The sequence below is a fragment of the Macrobrachium rosenbergii genome, chromosome 26 (genome assembly GCF_040412425.1).
Source record: "Macrobrachium rosenbergii isolate ZJJX-2024 chromosome 26, ASM4041242v1, whole genome shotgun sequence".
NCBI classification, from domain to species: domain Eukaryota; kingdom Metazoa; phylum Arthropoda; class Malacostraca; order Decapoda; family Palaemonidae; genus Macrobrachium; species Macrobrachium rosenbergii.
In genome coordinates this window covers 3771008-3776007 of record NC_089766.1, presented here as the reverse complement: position 1 = coordinate 3776007, position 5000 = coordinate 3771008, and the positions used below count along the sequence as shown (strand labels likewise).

Sequence of the window (5000 nt, the reverse complement as noted above, 5' to 3'; positions counted from 1 at the left end):
TCTAAGAGAGAGATTAAGCTTCTAGACGAGAGAGGGAATGTAACAGTTCCTAAGAGAGAGAGAGAGAGAGAGAGAGAGAGAGAGAGAGTACAGCAAGCTTCTAGACGAGAGAGGGAATGTAACAGTTCCTAAGAGAGAGAGAGAGAGAGAGAGAGAGAGAGAGAGTACAGCAAGCTTCTAGACGAGAGAGGGAATGTAACAGTTCCTGAAAGAGAGAGAGAGAGAGAGAGAGAGAGAGAGTACAGCAAGAGAGAGAGAGAGGAATGTAAGAGAGAGAGAGAGAGAGCGAAGTGAATTGAAACAGTGAATACCAAGCGCAAAATTGAAAATTAAAAATTAACTTAACATTAAAAATTAACTATAATTTTAAATGGTAAACATAACGTGGATTAACCTATTGAATTCACCGCCCCCCATCTCTCTCTCTCTCTCTCTCTCTCTCTCTCTCTCTCTCTCTCTCTCTGGAGACCTCTGTCATGTCGGTCGGCTGAAAAATGGTCAGGATCAAACCCAGGTTGAGATATGCGTGGGTATATCGCGATGGAGAGAGAGAGAGAGAGAGAGAGAGAGAGAGAGAGAGAGAGAGAGAGAGAGAGAGAGAGGTCCCCCAAGTCCAGTGGGCATTAAACTCGCCTCGCTAGCGATCCGAGATCGATCCCTCTGGAAGGAAAATGAATTAGACCTGTCCTGAATTTTGCTATAGTATGTATCTGTCGACCTCAATAATGGATCAAGTATCCGGTACTTATTCAACTGTGGTTGGTGCAGCCATGATGAAAGAATGTATAGCGTTAAATGTTTTAAAAAAAAAAAAGTAAAAAATGCGCCGAAAGGCCACCGAAAATAGATCTATCTTTCCGCGGTCTCGGTACAATGCTGTATGAGCCACGGCCCATGAAAGTTTAACCGCGGCCCGGTGGTGACCTATCCTATATTGTTGCTAGAAGCACGATTATGGCTAACTTTAACCTAAAATAAAATAAAAACTACTGAGGCTAGAGGGCTGCAATTTGGTATGTGTGATGATTAGAGGGTGGGTGATCAGCATACCAATTTGCAGCCCTCTAGCCTCAGTAGTTTTTAAGATCTGAGGACGGACAGACAAATAGTCATCTCAATAGTTTTCTTTTACAGAAAACTAAAAACCGGAGGTTTAATTCTCTGTAAACACAAACACAGTGGGAACATCTGTTTAGTTTTGGGGGTATAGTATAGATAAAACCAGTTTGTGTATTAACCTTCTGTATTTAAAGAATCAGTTAGATATATAAAACTTAGAATCTGTCAGTGTTTGTGCCTGTATATGTATCAAACCAGTTTGTGCATTCATCAGTTTTATCATCAATGTACCGAAGAATCAATTAAATCTATAGAAATCCGTCTTGTACTAGAGCCTAGTAAAATCCCCCCCTTTCTTACCTTGGTCCATCTTTTATGGGGCCGGAGCAACTGTAAGTACCGTTGCATATTGCAAACTAGCAATGGGAAAGCACCTGTTGCTTGTGTCTAAGGCGTTTCCCGAATGTGTTTTTCGTGATGGGAAAGTCCTCAGTAAATGTAGTTGTGTTTTCTGTCGATAGATGGCGTTGGTGTGTGCTTATGTATATAAATAAATATATATCTTTGTGTGTGTGTGTCTGTGCGTATATGTATACATACGATTATAATCACACTCGACGCGTGATTTAAATATATCAGAATTACAAGGAAAAAATGACAAACAGTTTAAATCCTGACCTGTTTCGGCTTTATTGCTAAGCCATCTTCTGAAAATGATACAGTTTATACATACACACATATATATATATAAAATATACATGTTTATTAATATATATACTTATATATATATATATATATATATATATATATATATATATATATATATATATATATATATATATATATATATATAAATATAAATGTTTTTGTGTGTTTGTTTCGTCAGAATGAAATTGTTATTACTTATAAACAGGTTGTGGTTGTTTACCCACTACACACGCACACAAACAGGTTATAACTGCATGCTTATGATTCACAAACATCACAACCACGGGCTTTGAGTGCACATACACCAAACAAATAATAAACAAAGCTGACGTTACGCTTTAAACCGAGTGACTCACAGACACAGGATGTTCTGTCAACAATGCTTAAAAATTGTGCAACTGTTGGCATTACGAACCAAGTTAAATTCTGCTAAATTCTGTTAAATTCCGAAGATAAATTCAGCCGCATTGGACGCCCAGAAAACCAGTCAGAACCGGTTAGGGAGGCACGAAGTATTGTAACACACAGGAAATGACTCCATCTTGCCTTTCCCTTCACAGATTTCGTGGAATCGCTCGTTTGTGTACAGTTTTAGTTACTTGGGTCTCTCGGGTCTCAATGTAACCCATTGCCTGGGGTACCCCCCCCCCACCCCCACCCCCTCCCCGTTCGAGAGATGTTACATGGATGGAAATCCTGATATCTTTTGTATACTTTCATTTTTTTTTTCTTTTTTTGTTTTTGTATTTTAGGATGATCAGGAATATCTTTTTTGGAATAGAAGTTTCAGACAGAGATTCTCTTGTTGTATTTCAATTTATTTAAAAGTAAGTGTCCCATAACTATTATCATATTTGAGTTTTTAGTTTTTATAATTAATGTCTGTGCGGCGGTGCGTTACTACCCTAATACAATTCTTGTATTTTAATAATTCATTTAAATTTTTTTCTATTTGTATATTAATTTTGTTAATTTATTTTTCCTTTTTTTAATAAGTGGTCTCTTCTTTCTGTATTTCCCATTATCTTCTGTTACTCCTTTCTGTGATTAGGGTTCATCTTCTGAATAATAATAGTAATAATAATAATAATAATAATAATAATAATAATAATAATAATAATTCTCTATAAATTTGACAGATTTTACTGAAGGTTCTAATGCATGCAAGAGATTTTTATTCACTTAAAATCAGGTTAAAATTGCTCTTGATTCCATACAATTTATTATAGCATTAGGTGACATTGCTTATCTTAAAATAAATAATCATTTGTATGCAGAATTTTCAATGATATCTGTTCATAGTAGGTTATGTTTTGACCAGTGTGTCTCTGTGTGTTAATACATCTCGAGAACGGACGAACCGATTTAGATGGAACTCTGTAAACATGTTAATTTTAGCGACACATTCAAGATGATTAACCGTTGATTGATAGATTTCAGGATTTAGCGGTTTGTCGTCGTAGAAACCATCTTGTCCATTATGGATGCGTAGAAATTTTGCAATCAGTTCTAAATCATTCTCGTTTTATTGTGGTTTAGACTGAGTATTCCAGTTATTATTATTATTATTATTATTATTATTATTATTATTATTATTATTATTATTATTATTATTATTATTATTATTATTATTATTATTATTATCAAAGGACATTTCTCCCAAGATATCTCTGTTGTAGAATATCATGCAACGTGATTTAATCAGTTTCATTAAATACTACAAAAGTTTGAGTGAGGATAGATAATTGAAAGAGGTTGTAACGTTTATATTTTATTCATATAATTTTAGCCACCCTGTGCAGACGAAGCTCATTTGTGACGTTTTAGTGAACAATTTCGTTTAGTTTGTACATTATTCGAATCGGTTTTATGAAGAGGCAGAACTGAATAGTGGGGAAGGTACAATTTGAGAAGTCTCTTGAATTCTGGTTCTGTTGCTGTAGACTGGCCTATAGCTGCGTTTCCGTAGGTGGTTTCCTCTCTCTCTCTCTCTCTCTCTCTCTCTCTCTCTCTCTCTCTCTCTCTCTCTCTCTCTCTCTCTCTCTTTTAGAAGAACAGATTGTGACTCTAAAACCCTCTGATCCCTCTCTCACTCTTTCTCTCTCTCTTCTGTTTTTGTTTTGGGAGAACAGATTAGGAATCTAAAGAGTGGATGATTTCTCTCTCTCTCTCTCTCTCTCTCTCTCTCTCTCTCTCTCTCTCTCTCTCTCTCTCTCTCTCTCCTGTTTTCATTTTAGACGAACAGATTAGAAGTATGAAATGCTATGAAAGAACAGATTGGGAAAGTAAAGGGAGGATAATTCTCTCTCTCTCTCTCTCTCTCTCTCTCTCTCTCTCTCTCTCTCTCTCTCTCTCTCTCTCTCTCCTGTTTTCATTTTAGACGAACAGATTAGAAGTATGAAATGCTATGATCTTTTGTCTCGGAAGAACAGATTGGGAAAGTAAAGGGAGGATAATTCTCTCTCTCTCTCTCTCTCTCTCTCTCTCTCTCTCTCTCTCTCTCTCTCTCTCTCTCTCTCTCTCTCTCTCTCTCCTGTTTTCATTTTAGACGAACAGATTAATCTGAAATTTGATCTTTTGTCTCGGAAGAACAGATTGGGAAAGTAAAGGGAGGATAATTCTCTCTCTCTCTCTCTCTCTCTCTCTCTCTCTCTCTCTCTCTCTCTCTCTCTCTCTCTCTCTCTCCGGAGAGATTAGGAAAAGTCAAAGGGCGCCGTCGTCTGCCGTCCTGGCTCCTCTACGGTATATACTTTCCGGACGACACTCTTGAATATTCCATGACACCTTCCAGCGGCTGGAACGTCAGCAGCAGCAGCAAGATTCCAGGTGAGAAAGAGAGGGTCCTGGAAGTTCTTCTTTATTCTCTCTCTCTCTCTCTCTCTCTCTCTCTCTCTCTCTCTCTCTCTCTCTCTCTCTCTCTCTCTCTCTCTGTAGCTTGTAGAATTCGTCTGGCGTCCGGGTACTGGAAGAAAAAACGAAGCAACAGCAAGAAGATTCCAGGTCAGAGAGAGAGTTCTGGAAGTCTCATCTCTCTCTCTCTCTCTCTCTCTCTCTCTCTCTCTCTCTCTCTCTCTCTCTCTCTCTCCCAAATTCTGTATGCAGCTTGTATTGTGGAGCTCGCCAGGCGTCAGGGTTCTGGAAGATAAAAAGAAGAAGTTTTATTCCAGGAACAAGCGAGTCTCCAACGCCCGGGTGATCAGCCCTCAACCGGGGCGTTGAAGATTTTATGTAAA

At 37.9% G+C, this 5000-nt stretch overlaps 1 long non-coding RNA gene across 1 annotated transcript in view; it reads right to left on the bottom strand.

Moving 5' to 3' along the window:
* Window positions 1-4617: 4617 nt before the first annotated feature.
* LOC136852933 (uncharacterized) overlaps window positions 4618-5000 on the bottom strand; it is a 4972-nt gene continuing 4589 nt past the window's right edge. The window contains exon 4 of the long non-coding RNA XR_010857272.1: window positions 4618-4902. This is a non-coding gene — a long non-coding RNA (uncharacterized lncRNA). The remainder of the gene's footprint in view (window positions 4903-5000) is intronic.